At 36.2% G+C, this 16,061-nt stretch overlaps 1 pseudogene; it reads left to right on the top strand.

The window, feature by feature from the left end:
• The first annotated feature begins 1,917 nt into the window (after positions 1-1,917).
• LOC110769154 (uncharacterized) lies at positions 1,918-15,397 on the top strand (annotated as a pseudogene).
• Positions 15,398-16,061: the final 664 nt, after the last annotated feature.

Below are 16,061 nucleotides of genomic sequence, written 5' to 3'. Positions count from 1 at the left end.
ATTGTACTATGCAAAATCATACATTACTATACCATACTTTGGTTCAACTAATTAGAAAAAACCATAAATATTCTATAACCTATGCAATTGAACAAAAAAAAAAGGAAGAAAAAGAGGAAAAACAGAAAAGCATATTGAAATTCATCTCAAGTTTCTGATGGTGCTATGAAGAATACAGCCAGAAGTATAATCATGGAATTTATAGTTTCTTTTTAGACAGCTATACATGTGAAATACGAAAAGTTAATATTTAGCATCAAAAAAACTTATTTAACAATCACACAAATCCTAATACAATACTCAATAAACTGAATTGAATAACTAAAGAACTATTGAATCTAACCTAGGCCTTACAAACTTAAAGCCCTGCCAACAATGTTAACTAAATGAAAATGAAGTTTCCTATGAAAGAAGTCAGGGGCGAGTGCAAGATTCATGGCATAGAAAATGAAGACAAAACAAAAGATTGACTCCTTCAAATTCACAGGAAGAAAAATCATGTAATTCACAGAAAATTGTAGCACTAAGAAATAATTTTTAATAGCATCCATCTTGGAGAGAGCAAACGAAATAACCAAAATTATGAGAACCAGAGGAACTCATACTAGAAACCAAAAAACCCAATTAGGAAAATGACCCAAATACATAAAACAAATTAAATATGTTTCATATTCAAGTCTTCATACTCGAACTTTTCAATAAAATGAACCCCAATTCATAAAAGATATCCAATCCATTATGTTGTTTTTCATAGTTCACATTTCGAAGAAAACAACCTCAAATTCTCAAAATAGATGAAGAAAAACATACCTCACTTTGAAGTTGACATGGGAAGAATTTGATTACGGTGATGTCGCTTGAACCATAGCAAGAAAGAATATCTAACTCACAAGTCGGAAGAGATCTTGGGTTTGTAAATGAAAAAGGAAGTGGGCAACACTTAGGAAAGTTTCGAAGTGGAATTATAATAGGAGCCCACTCATGCTCCAACATCTTTATTTTTATTTTTTATATATTTTCTTAGGAATACTCCAACACCTTTATTTAAGAATCTAAGATATAATGATGGACATGGGTGGACGCACGTTGGGACAAGAGGGGTCGGACGACCCCTTGGATGGCTGGAAATTTGGCTAGGGACTCCATGGACGACCCCTTGGATAGCTACTAGATGACCCCTTGTATGCACACCAAATGCTCGACGAAAGTCCCAAGCCATCTGTTGCGCAACTGCCCTGCGCCTTGCGCGCGCGCTCTGCCTTCTTTTTTTAAAAATGAGCCTTGCCAAACGACGTCGTTTGGTCCAAGGCTCAATCAATTTTTTTTAATTGACATGGCCTCAAAACAACGTCATTTTGAGCCAGGTTTTTGAGAAAAAAAAAAAGAAAAAAGAAAGCTCCAGCACTTACCCACCCGACTCTGCACAGCAACTCTCCAAATCCTTTTCCTTCCCAATTTCACTTCTTCTCTTCCCAGCCTCTCAAACCCTAACCTCCCAACCTCCATCACAACTCTTCGCCGGTGACTTAGTGCCGACACCACCACCTTGCCGCCGTCCACTGCCCTTATTTTCAACAACAAGTAAGCAAAATTTATATTAATAAATTTATAGTGATAATATATATTGTTGATATTTATATTTTTTTTATGTAATGAAATTTATGGATATGAATATGATAATGTAGATTGATTGAGTTTATGCTTGATTAATAATGTGGATTGATTGAGTATATATTGAATATTGATTGATATTTGATATAATAATTTGGTATATGGAATACAGATTGATATGGGTTTGGGGGTATATTGAATATTGATAGAAATTAATGATTGATTGAATTAATTGTTTTGGGTTTAGGGTATATTGAATTTGGATAAAAAATTAATGATTGATTGAATTAATTGATTTGTAGATTTATGGAACGATTCTTTAAAAGAAAATTATCTACGGATAGTCCTTCTCCGTCTAATCCAGATAGTTCAAATGCAAGACCAATTGAAGTAGATGAGATACTGGCTAATCTTCAGGCAGACCCTGGATTAAGAACTCGAATGACGGATTATAGTCCTAATATTCGGGATGAGATCCGAAGAACATATCTACAAAAGGGACCTTGTCAATCTAGAAGTTATAAATTCCCACAAACTAATCAGTCGGGAATTAATATACGCTTCATTGCTCAATGGTTTGATGAGTATGATTGGTTGGAATATAGTATAGCTAAAGATGTTGCGTTTTGTCTTCATTGTTATCTCTTCAAGCCTAATTTTGATCAAGTGGGTGGTGATGCATTCACTGGGGTAGGCTTTAATAATTTGAAGAAAAGGAAAGAAAGATTTAACCTTCATGTTGGATCGGCTGGTAGTGTTCACAACCAAACTAAAGAAGTTGCTTACAATTTGATGCATCAAACTACACACATTGAAATAATTGTGATCAAGCAAACAAACCAAGCTCGCACGGCTTATCGTTCTTGTTGAATGCATCACTCAAGTGCACTAGGTATTTGTTGCGACAAGGTCTTTCTTTTCATGGTCATGATGAAAGTGCACAATCAAGTAATAAGGGGAATTATTTAGAGCTTTTGCAATTTCTTGCGGATCATGATGAAAAAGTTAAGGCCGTTGTGTTGGAAAATGCTCCGGGTAATTTAAAGTTAATAGCTCCTTCAATACAAAAGGATCTTGTCAAAGCTTGTGCCAAAGAAACTATTGGTCTTATCTTGAGTGATGTAAAAGATAGATATTTTTCAATAATGGTGGATGAAGCACGTGATGTTTCAATAAAGGAGCAAATGGCGATGGTGTTGCGTTATGTGAACGACAAAGGACAAATAATTGAAAGGTTTGTGGGGGTTCAACATGTAACCGACACTACTTCAAGTGCACTAAAGGAAGCCATTGATGAATTCTTTTCTTCCGTGAATTTGAGCTTTTCCAAGCTACGAGAACAAGGTTATGATGGAGCTAGTAATATGAGAGGTGAGTTCAATGGCCTTAAAACAAAGATTTTGAGAAAACAACCTTGTGCATTTTATGTTCATTGCTTTGCTCATCAACTTCAACTAGCTCTTGTTGCCGTAGCAAAGAAAAACATTGATGTCAACTCATTTTTCACAACGGCTAATAGTTTGATTAATGTTGTTGGAGCATCTTGTAAGCGTCGTGATGCACTTAGAGCACAATACCAAGAAGAGCTTGTGAAAGCTTTTGAAAATGATTGTCTTATAACGGGGCGAGGCTTAAATCAAGAAACTAGTCTCAAACGTGCTGGCAATACAAGATGGAACTCACATTATGGTACGATGATTAGTATCATTTCTATGTTCCCATCTATGGTGAATGTGCTTTAAATGATTGTTGATGATAATCCTAATGATAGTTTCGGTGAAACTTATAAGTTATGGAGAGAAATACAATCTTTTGAGTTTGTGTTTCACTTGTTTTTAATGAAAGCTATATTGGGAATAATAAATATTTTGTCTCTAGCATTGCAAAAGAAAGATCAAGACATTGTGAATGCAGTGAGTTTAGTGAAAACATGCAAGGAAAACCTACAGTTGATGAGGGATACTGTTGCATTCCTAAAAGGACACAAATTAATGTGCAAACAACCAATTAAAAATACCCGCAAGTGCACGAATCTAATGAAGTATAGATTATGTAAGTACGGGGTCGATCCCACGAAGAACTTGTCGGCTTCCTATAAGTTCTAATTTGAGTACGTAAAGAACACTTATTTAACACACCACAAATGCACAAATGCAAATTGGAAACTAAAAATGAGTAAAGAAATGAAACAACACAAGAAACCAAAGAAAAACAGAAACAGCACTTTCTATCACCCTTTTATCACCTATTTATCACCATTTGGACAGTGCCTGTGAACAGTGAAAATGAACAGTGCGACCGGTCGTGAACAGTGAAGACCGGTCGTTTTGGGCAGATTCGTTTCCCTGTTTTTCCAGTTTCGACCTCTGTCCAGTGTTTTGCCTATAACTTTCCAACCGTTTATCCAAATTTCACGTTCTTTATACGGTTGGAATCAGCACAGAAAATGGAAGAACACAATGCAGACCAAAAGTCCAAAACAATTACGGAAACAAATAAAATTCAGTAACAAAGACACACCACGTGTCGAACACACAACTCACACACACATTGGGGGGGGGGGGGTTTGATTTGTTTCAAGTGACCTATTTCTATTGCATGAAAGTAAATGGACTTTGAATTTAAATGAGAAAGGCAGAGATGAATTATCTAAATGTGAAAGTACCAAATAACAAACACTAGGGTTTTGGAATCCACCCTAAACAGTTCTACCAAAGTTCATGAATACTCAAGTGATGAACTCTAAATGTGTTGATGAAAATGTTCGCAATCAAGACCATGGGTCGTGGCTCAAGACGCATTGATTCTCTCTAATATACGTAAAGTGCATGGTTCGTGCTACAATACTTGTGCCCTCCCCATAACCGAACCTAGGTATGGTTCGTACTTCGATTCAATTACAAGGAGAACCCATTAAGTTCAAAGAGAATATGAACATCACAAGAATCCTAATAGCATGGTGTTTACATTAGGTATTCAAGAAACCAATTCACATGGATGATTCTTACTTCATCCATTTATTGCTTAGGATAACATGAAGATACATATAATCCCAACAATCTCAAGAAGCATGCTTTCAAAGATGGCCAACCAAGGAAAAACACACATCAAGGATAGATTAATTTGGTGAATTGGAAATCATCAACAATATCTAGAAATTCATACACTCAAGTATCAAAATAATAAGGTAATCATGTTTAGGGCTTCAACCTAAGCCCTAGCTATGGAGTTTAGTTACTCATACTTATTCCAAATACAAGCTCAAAATAAAATTAGAAAGAGTTTACAGATTTTGAGAAAATGATGAAAGCTTCAAGGTCATCAATGGTGGAAGCTTTCTTCTCCACTTTGCTTGGCTGCACCTTGGCTTTCTCCTAGCTCCAAAAACTCCAAAATCTGCTCTCTATCTGTAGAATTCTGTAATGGATCCATTTCCCACGTTGAAAAGCCTCTCCAATATCAGATTGCACTTCCTTTTGCTTCCCTCTCTCCTCCTTTCCAGCTTTTACTTTTAGTATTCTAATGCAAAGTCTTCACCCATTGTCTTCTTGTCCCCTTGCAAATGATGAAGCCTTGTCCTCACAAAGATGCCAAATGCTTCAGAAAATATCTCATCTACTAAGGTAAATTCTTGTTACCAAGTGTTATGGTAACAAGAATAATCAAGATGACACAATGGAGGTAAAAGCTGGCCAAAATCGGATTTCCAGAGCTGTGGTAACATGCTGGATTGGTTGGATAGGCAATACTTGTCCAATGGAGCTCAAATTTGGATATGTTGTAGTTAACATCCATTGGAACAAGTCTCATGAAGATCATGACCTCATCCGAGCACCAGAGCATGTTGATCCCAGGCCAAGAAGTTGACCTACGAAAATGAACAAAAACAAAATTTATAACTAATAAAGCACTTTTAGCTCATTTTCATTCCAACCAAGGTAAAATCTAAGAAAACACAAAAAGGAAGTAAAAAGCTATAAAATGTCAAGAACTAACTCAAAATAGTGGGTGAATAACATGAAAAATCATGTGTAAAAATGAACCGAACAGATACTGAGTTTGAAGAATTGGTTGAGCAAGCATCTTCGATTTGTGACAAATACGATATTACAATTCCTACCATGGATGAGGAATATGTAATTCCAGGGAGATCACGGCGTAATGCTCCAATGAAGACGAATTATCATCGTTATCGTGTGGAGATCTTTATTCATGCAATTGATGGGCAACTTGCGAAATTAAATGATCACTTCAACGAGGTAAGTACTGAGTTACTTACTTGTTTGGCATGTGATCGGTGCATATTTACATATCATTTTGTACCCTTCTAGCTTATGATTTGGTTATGTTTTTGAGTTAAACTTGTGCTTTTAATCCTTTTTGTGTTTATCTTTCAGTTCATTGAGCTTTAGGTAATAATGAGGGCTTTGGATAGTAAATGATGCAATCCATGCATGTTAGGGCCTAATTTGGATGAATGGATGAAGAGCTTAAAGACAAACTCAATTTTGGCTACAGTCCCCTGCCAGCTCAGTTTCGTAGGTCATATTGCAAGCTTTGTTTCAGCAACCTACATAGCTCGGATGAGGCCACATTCTTCATGAAAGTTGTTCCAATGGGTGTGTAATATAACATATCCAAAATTCAGCCCCATTGGATAAATATGGAGTCTGTTACCTAGCAAACACAGAGCCATGCTCAGGATGGATTTTATCAGCGCGCAAAATGAGTTAGCAATTTGTTTTGGCCTTAACTTCCTCCTCCGACCTTGGATTGGCCCAAATGATATATGGCTGGAAAGAAGACATTCTGAACTTCAAGTTTGAGTACTTAAAGTCTTAATTTGCTTAAGGGAAGCCCAATTCGTAAGCCCTTGAAGTTGCTGGTCATGCTGACCTCAGGATGAGCTATTATTTCTGGTTGGAAGCTTGGTCATGGTGACATGAAGATGAGCTAGGGCTGCTGGTGGGATTTATTAGTGAAGTGCATCAACCATTTCAGATTTTATAATGGAAGTGTTGTATGCATTAGTGAAGTGCATCAACCATTTCAGATTTTATAAAACAAGTGTTGTATGCATTAGCCATACTTAATTCAGATTTTCAGCTTCCTTAGGCCTATATATAGTGAGGTTTCCCAAGCTTGTAAACACACCCCAAGGGGGGGAGCTCTCAAACACTTCTCTAGAGCTCCCTTCCCTTCTCTCCCTCAAATTCTCTTAGTTTCTCTTTCTAGTTTTCAATTGTTGTAATGAAATCTTTTGTGTTGAAATTTTCCTTAAGTTTTTCTTAGTTCCACTTTACTTTTCATTATGTAAATTCTTTTCTTTAGTCTCAAGTTTGATTAGTTTCCAAGTTTCAATTATGGTTCATGTTCTTATTCATTATGCTTATAAGTTAATATGCTAGTTTGAATGATTGATCACCATTAAGGCTTGCATGTTAGCTATCTTGGTTTGAATTAAGAGTATACACCATGCTTTAATTCGAATTGAACTATGAATAGGAAGAGTATGTATGGACATTCGACAACAGGGATTAGATACATGCTTGGTTGTTTAAATTGTTCTTCTATGCTTAATGGGTTCCTAATGCTTAATTTTAGGTTAGACAACAAATGATCAAATTAGGGAATTAGGAACACAAGGTTATGACCACACACCATGGCTTAATCATACATTAGCTAGAATCAATCCGTTAATCTAATTGAACTTGGGAACTTATCTGCTTGAGTTAGTTATTTTCTTTCTTCCTTGTTTTATTTATTTCCCTTCTTTTTCATTTCTGTTTTGTGTAGGGAAAATGAATTGAATCATTCAATCACCAATCCTCGTGGGATCGACCTCGCACTTACATACGCTATACTACCAAACGGCTCGTGCACTTGCGAGTATCACAAGTTGAGGATGCAGCTGAATCCATTTTGGTGCAGCTGTATCTACACAACAAGTTTTTGGCGCCGTTGCGCTCCCCAGTTTGGTTCTATTTCTTTTCCCTACTTGTTTTATTTTTATTTTTCATTTTCATGTTCTTCTAAACAATTTCAAGTTTTAAAGTTAATGATGTTAATGGACCAGTTGTGTTTGTAGTCCAACAGAAAAGGACAATTGCCCAACAAGCAAGAGAACTGGATTTAAGTCCCAGCTTACACAACCCATTGGTGCTTGTTGCTTTGAAACATGGAATTGGATGTGTGTTGATTTTCCTTTTCATTTTAGTTTTTATTTCCTAATCCTTTTAATTCCATTTCAAGTTTGTGTGTTTAGCAATTTATGATAGCTTAATAAAAATGGAGAGAGATGGCAACCTCAATCATAAGAATGGGAAGTGTGGAGCAATGGGAGAAGTCGCGACCTCCAAATGCATCACGCTCGACCTAATCGCTTCAAGGGGAGCATTTCAATCCTTTCTCTTCTTTGAATTCTATTTATTTTCGTAGTTGTTTTTGCCTTTTGGTCCGCGTTGAGTTCTTTGTTTTTCTATGCTGAATCCAACCATATAAAGAACGTAAAATTTGGACTTACGGTTGGAAAGTTATAGCCTAAAAACTGAACAGAGGTTGAAGCTGAAAAACATAGAAACGAATCTGTCCAAATGGTGATAAATAGGTGATAGAAAGTGCTGTTTGTTTTTTTTTTCTTTGGTTTCTTGGTTTGTTTCCTTTAGTACAATAATTTATATCGTTTGTTTGAATTTGTTTACAGTACTTAGTTCATTTTTGTTTCTGGTTTGTTGTTTCATTTTATCTTCATTTGTTTTTGTTTCTTATCTTAAAAATTTTTTTTAAAAAGATTTTTCATATGAGCCGACTTATGGTAACCCCAGTGAGCACTTCCGTTAATACAGTGTCTAGGAGTTCTTTAGGCGACACCTTCGGTGTCTAAGAAGTTTGGGTTTTAAGCGGGACCATTGTGACCCCTCCAACCTTCCCAGATCCCCTGGCTGTGTTTTCTGAGGCCCTTAACTGGTCATCCGTGAGTTGCTTGTATATTCGTGTGTTTTTAAATTAAGTTTTTTTATTATTTTTTATTTTCTTTGTTTTCTTTTCTGTTAAGTCTTTGTTTTTGTTTTGTTTTTGTTTTTGTTTTGTTAAGTTAGTTTATGTATTTATTTACGTGGTATGGTTAGTTAGTTTTTTATTTTTATTTTTATTTTTTTATTTTTTATTTTTTCTCTGAGTGTTAAAAACAAACTTTATTTCAATTCAAACATTGCATAAAAACAAAAAAACAAAACAAAAATAAAAACAATAAAAATAAAAAACAACATCATCATCATCTTCTTCATCATCTTCTTCATCTTCTTCATCTCCATCATCATCATGGCTTGCCTCTATTTTCTCGCACTTGTAGAATCTGCAGCAGCTCCACATGGTCCTCATTTTTTCTCTGCAGTGCTTCCACGTGCTGATTGGCACAGTAGAGCCGCTTCTGCAAGTCCGCCACCATAGCCTTCAAGGAAGCTATTTCCTCGCTCATCGCGGCACACTCCCTTGTCCTCGCCAGTAATCGCATGCCCAAATTGGTAGCGGAGACCGCGTGGAGCACAGTTAAATTGTGGGACTCCTCTACCGCTGCCTTATCAGACCTCTGTGCCACATGCAGATAATCTGTCGGAGTGAGCTTGCTGCTAATCATGCCTCCTAGCAGCACTGCTCTGTTCGACAGTGCCTCAGAAAAGTTCGGTATTGCCTCAGCAAAGTTTGAGGCCGTGCCGTGATGATATGAAGAGTTTGGAAAGACAGTGTTTGGAGGAGCCCTTGTCTGGGCATTCGGTGGTGCAAGTGAGAGCTCAAGGTTGAGATCATCAAGGTGAGTGCATGAGGATGCCATTTGTTTTGCTTCTGAATTTTTTGATGTTTTTCCTTGAGTTTGCAGGAAGAAATGCTGGGTATCATCCGCTTGCAGAAGTGTGGTTTAAATAGACATATGCTGATGAGAGAGAGCCAACACCATTTCGGATTTCCCGGGCATGCTCGACCTAATCGCTTCAAGGGGGAGCACCTTTACTTTACTTTACTTTTTTTTCCTCCGTGTTTTCTGGTGTTTAATATTTTTGCCCGTTACTTTCATTTTCTAGAGCTTTGTGTTTTTGCTTTTCCCTTTCGGCTATCATCTTTAGTTTATTTTAGTTAGGGAACTGTGCTTTCTTTTCCGTTTGTCGTCTTTATTTGATTTAAGTTTGGGAAGTGTGCTTTCTTTTCCGTTTTTTTTTTTTTTTTCTCTTCTGCAACTTTACTATTTTATTTCCGAAACAAAATAACGAAAATACAAAAACAACAAAATAAAATAAAAAATGCAGTAGGAAATCATTTCTTCTCGGTGCTTAGTGTCTCGACTATTGGAGCTTTGAGTTTGGCCCTCTGGCTGTCCTCTTCCGGGGCTTCACGCACAACTTCTTGGGGCTCATCACTTGAGCTCCCAAAGATCGCAATCTTAGCTTGAGCGTAACTACTCTCGCGATCTGCTTGTTTGCGTTTACCCGGTCGGTCTAGGTCCTCCAGCTGTTTTCGCATGTCACGAGAGTACAACTCTACCATTTTTGATAGGTTTTTATTCTCGTCCCGCAATACTTCTAGCTGGTGTCGATTCACCTCCACTATCCTTGACCTCTCCCTTTTCAAGCTTTTTATAGCAGTCTGACACTCCTCAACCATACTTCGCTCCGCCGCCAACTGACCTTTCAGCACCTCTACCTCATGGGACTTCGCAAGTAGGCGATGACCCAAACTTGCGACTGTTGCCGTACTCTGCACGCTCAGTGCCAGGGCATCGCTCACGACCCGGTTGTCATCCCTTGTCCCCAGAACACGTATATCTTTAGGAGTCACTAAATTTCTAGCCACTCCAATGGCAACATCGTTGTCCAGGAGTATTGAGTCAGTTACTGTCACAGGCCCCCGTGCGGAAGCAAAGTAGGGCATCCATACTGGTGCCGCTGCTTAGCCTCGTGTCTGAGTCGGTGGAGCTAGGTTGAGATCCAACGAAAATGGGTAGTTAGAGGCCATTTGATTTCTCACTCTCTTTTCTTCTTTCTTTCTTTTCTCTTTTGTGTGTTTCTGAGTTTGCGTTTTTTTTTCACCCTTTCTTATAGACTTAGTCTTTGACAAACCCTAGCCATTACAGCATCTGAGCATTTTCTGAATCTCCAGCATTCCTTGAGTCCCACAACCTTCTCGCCTTCCAACCATACCCAACTCATTTATCACGACGTGTCTTTTCTGAACGAACGCGTTCAGTAAAGTCTTCGCGCCTTTCCATGAGCCCGTAATTTTTGCTTGTGGAGTCTGCGGCGCCTCTATGCGTCGACACGTGTCTCGCCCTGTCTGTTGGTCCCTTACACTGAACCGAGACATCATGACCCATGTTAAAATCCCGCTCTTTGTGTTGCTAATCACGGTTCGATAGTTTGTTTTTACAAAACTAAATAATAATAAAAAGCCGGAAATGAAAACAAATTGTGGGTCGGGTTTCACTTTAGTTTGGGTTTCAAAGTGGGTTAAATTCACCGTGGTTTGTGTTTCGAAATTGTGGGCTTTGGGCTTCAAAATTTTTTTGGGTTTCAGAATTGTGTGATTTGGGTTTACTGTTTCATTTTTTGTTTGTTTGTTTGTTTGTGTTGTAATTTTTATTTTATAATTATTTTGTTTTTGTTTTCTTTTGTGATTTTGTGATTTTTTTTTATTTGCTTTAATACCTTTTATTTGTTGTTATGACATTGTTTGTGGCTAATTTTTAAACATTGAGGACAATGCTCATTTCTAGGTTTGGGGGTATTGGAGTTTAGCAAGTAAACTTGGTTTTTCTTAAAATTTAAAAAAAAAAAAAAAAAAAAAATCTAAATTTCTTTCTTGTTTTGAATCTTGTTTTGTTTAGTCACTTTCCGAACACATTTGATGAGATTGTGATAAATGTTGCATGACTTAAATAAAAAATTGAATTTTATTTATTATTTATTTTTTTCCTTGTAAATTTTTATTGTAAAAAATAATAATTAATTAATTAATTAATTTGGCATCGTTTTAGCATGACATGTTCGAAACCTTCTTTGCACTTGCCATTTGTTTCATAATTTTTCAATTAAAGGATTTGCATGATTTAAAGAATTGTATGAATCATAAATTAGACTTATTTAACCAACTATATAAAGTGAGCTTTTGAGCCTTGTACTTCAATTCATGAGTGTTATATACATACTCTTATTTTCTTGTCATCAAAGTTGTTGTTTGATCTCATTATTCATTGATTTGGTTGAACACTTAAAAGTCATTCATTCTTATGCAATTTGATTTCATGACATTTAAGAAGTGATATTAAGGCCCTCTTTGGATCGTTTGTGCCTTTCAAGCTAACCTTATGCATGCTTAAGCATGATTTTCCATTGTTAACCATTTTGAGCCTACATGTAAACCTTTTCTTTCATTTTACCAATTATATTTCCTCGTCTTAGCCCGAAAAACAAGAATTTACCTTTCTAAGGAACTCATGAGCTCTAATTCGGATGTGTTTTTCATGCTAAGTTTGGGAAGGGATATTACATAAAGAAAAAAAAAAAATCACTCAATTGGTGAAAGAAAAGAAAAGAAAAGAGAAAAATTGTGATTAAGTGGTGGTTGAATGAAATTTCATTTTTGGGTTTCATTTTTGGGCCTTCTAAATAAATTGGTGTTTAAGGAAAGGAGTATGAATAATTGTAGATGAAGGTATAAGGAGTTTTGATCATGTAAAAGAAAAATAAATTCTCATTGTGATGATTCGAAGTCTTGTAAACAATTGTTTTATGCTCTTATATTTTGAGTTCCTTGGACTTTGTTTTATCCATACCTTTCATTTCTTACTCACCTTACACCCTTGGCCCCATTACAACCTATGTTAAAGACCTAAATTGATCTTAAATGTCATGTGGTTGAATTGCATTCATTTTTCTACTTTTAAGTGTTTGGCATCCTTCTTGAGATCATATTAATGCAAGTTCTTCATCTTTCTATTTCGAGTTAAGTCTTTATGGTTTAACTCTAATCTCATGTTTATAACTGAGTGTTGCATTATAGCCCTCTTCCGAGTGATTCATTTGTGAGAGGACAACTTTGGTGAGATTTGAAGTTGAACTTGTGCTTTGTATGATTTTTGAAATTGTGTGAAAACTAAGATTGGGGAATTTGTTGCATTTGGCTATCACACTACCACACTTTGAGCATATTATGTTTTGAACTTTGCCGCTTTGTGAATAATGTTTAAAATTGAGCTTTTATTGTTAAAACTTTTGAGTCATGTGCATGAGTCATTTCTCTTCAGAAAATGTTCGGAAAGATTGTTTTGAGTTCTTTTTATTTTTGTAATTTTTTTTGTTTTGTTTTGTTTTGTTTTTGTTAATGTAATTATTTTTTTGTTTTTGTTTTTTATTTTGCTTAAGGACTAACAATCTTTTAAGTTTTCTAATTACCTTGTTTTACAGAGTCAGTAAAACGTTTGTGGGTATCGTATCTGTTAAACCCTCAGGAGACACAACTCCTCCTACTAGGGATGCCTAGAGGTTTAAAGGCTTGTTGCATATGCTCAATGCAATCGAGTTACCTACGAAAGTGGTCTAGTTAACTTCTTGTTTGTTTTTATCTTTGTTTTCCTTTTGTTTTGCTCGAGGACTAGCAAAATCTAGGTTTGGGGGTATTTGATCGGTGCATATTTACATATCATTTTGTACCCTTCTAGCTTATGATTTGGTTATGTTTTTGAGTTAAACTTGTGCTTTTAATCCTTTTTGTGTTTATCTTTCAGTTCATTGAGCTTTAGGTAATAATGAGGGCTTTGGATAGTAAATGATGCAATCCATGCATGTTAGGGCCTAATTTGGATGAATGGATGAAGAGCTTAAAGACAAACTCAATTTTGGCTACAGTCCCCTGCCAGCTCAGTTTCGTAGGTCATATTGCAAGCTTTGTTTCAGCAACCTACATAGCTCGGATGAGGCCACATTCTTCATGAAAGTTGTTCCAATGGGTGTGTAATATAACATATCCAAAATTCAGCCCCATTGGATAAATATGGAGTCTGTTACCTAGCAAACACAGAGCCATGCTCAGGATGGATTTTATCAGCGCGCAAAATGAGTTAGCAATTTGTTTTGGCCTTAACTTCCTCCTCCGACCTTGGATTGGCCCAAATGATATATGGCTGGAAAGAAGACATTCTGAACTTCAAGTTTGAGTACTTAAAGTCTTAATTTGCTTAAGGGAAGCCCAATTCGTAAGCCCTTGAAGTTGCTGGTCATGCTGACCTCAGGATGAGCTATTATTTCTGGTTGGAAGCTTGGTCATGGTGACATGAAGATGAGCTAGGGCTGCTGGTGGGATTTATTAGTGAAGTGCATCAACCATTTCAGATTTTATAATGGAAGTGTTGTATGCATTAGTGAAGTGCATCAACCATTTCAGATTTTATAAAACAAGTGTTGTATGCATTAGCCATACTTAATTCAGATTTTCAGCTTCCTTAGGCCTATATATAGTGAGGTTTCCCAAGCTTGTAAACACACCCCAAGGGGGGGAGCTCTCAAACACTTCTCTAGAGCTCCCTTCCCTTCTCTCCCTCAAATTCTCTTAGTTTCTCTTTCTAGTTTTCAATTGTTGTAATGAAATCTTTTGTGTTGAAATTTTCCTTAAGTTTTTCTTAGTTCCACTTTACTTTTCATTATGTAAATTCTTTTCTTTAGTCTCAAGTTTGATTAGTTTCCAAGTTTCAATTATGGTTCATGTTCTTATTCATTATGCTTATAAGTTAATATGCTAGTTTGAATGATTGATCACCATTAAGGCTTGCATGTTAGCTATCTTGGTTTGAATTAAGAGTATACACCATGCTTTAATTCGAATTGAACTATGAATAGGAAGAGTATGTATGGACATTCGACAACAGGGATTAGATACATGCTTGGTTGTTTAAATTGTTCTTCTATGCTTAATGGGTTCCTAATGCTTAATTTTAGGTTAGACAACAAATGATCAAATTAGGGAATTAGGAACACAAGGTTATGACCACACACCATGGCTTAATCATACATTAGCTAGAATCAATCCGTTAATCTAATTGAACTTGGGAACTTATCTGCTTGAGTTAGTTATTTTCTTTCTTCCTTGTTTTATTTATTTCCCTTCTTTTTCATTTCTGTTTTGTGTAGGGAAAATGAATTGAATCATTCAATCACCAATCCTCGTGGGATCGACCTCGCACTTACATACGCTATACTACCGAACGGCTCGTGCACTTGCGAGTATCACAAGTTGAGGATGCAGCTGAATCCATTTTGGTGCAGCTGTATCTACACAACAGCATGCTTGAGTCCGAAAAATAACTTTGTAGCTTTTCACAAACGAAAGCTAGTTCGTCTTGCTCAATTTTATCCTCAAGATTTTTTGAAACGAGACTTATTGATGCTTGAAGATCAACTTGGTGTTTATATTCATCATATGCGTTCGAGTAGTGATTTTTCTCAATCGGAAGGGATTAGTAGTCTTGCGGAAAAAATGGTGGAGAAAGGAATGCATGAAATATTTCCTTATGTGTATTTGCTTCTTACATTGGCTTTGGTTTTACCGGTTGCAACCGCTTCAGGGGAGAGGGCATTTTCCGCCATGAATATTATTAAAAATCCACTTCGCAACAGAATGAGAGATCAATGGTTTGAATGATAGCTTGATTGTTTACATTGAGAGAGATGTTTTTGCTTGTATTGATAACGAAACTATGATGCAACGTTTTCAAAATATGAAAACTCGTCGTGGACAATTGTAACTTGTATTATTGGTTTTGTTATGAATTATGAATGGAAGTACTATCTTTCTATCTTTTTAGTATTATTTCCTTTGTAAAAAAATTTCGAAACTTTTACACTGTGACCCCTTGGCCACATAATTCTGGATTCGCCACTGATGATGGATGATGCTAAATGCGTCAAGTATATATCTTATTATAATAAGTATTTTGAAAAGACGTCAAGTATATATCTTATTATATGACGATTTCAAAAAAACGTCATTTACTGATCCTATTAATTGACGATTTTTAATAAATGACACAAACCAAGATATAATATTGACACTTTTTCTACAAAGCGTCTAAGCTCACCCTAAAAGTTGACGGTTTTTGTTAAAGCGTCAATTATGTAGTGTCAACTATGATGATTTTTCTTGTAGTGATAAATTATGTGGGAATTGAGAATTATCTTAGTTAGGTTTTTAACACTAATAAGAAAAATGGTTAATTCATGCAATACAATCATTGGTTCCTAGTGCAGAACATAGACATTGTATAAGGCACCTTCATAACAACTTCAAGCAAGAGTATGGTGGTCTTGAGTTGAAACAAAGGTTCGACAACTGTAGTCTTATTTGAAGATGAGATGAGTAAACTACAAAACCTGGATGGTATTGTTGCATATCAATGGCTTAAAAGGGTG

Source organism: Prunus avium, chromosome 6, assembly GCF_965620075.1.
Source record: "Prunus avium chromosome 6, drPruAviu1.hap1.1, whole genome shotgun sequence".
NCBI classification, from domain to species: domain Eukaryota; kingdom Viridiplantae; phylum Streptophyta; class Magnoliopsida; order Rosales; family Rosaceae; genus Prunus; species Prunus avium.
Note: the sequence above shows the minus strand (reverse complement) of the source record. Positions and strands in the feature narration are given on the sequence as shown.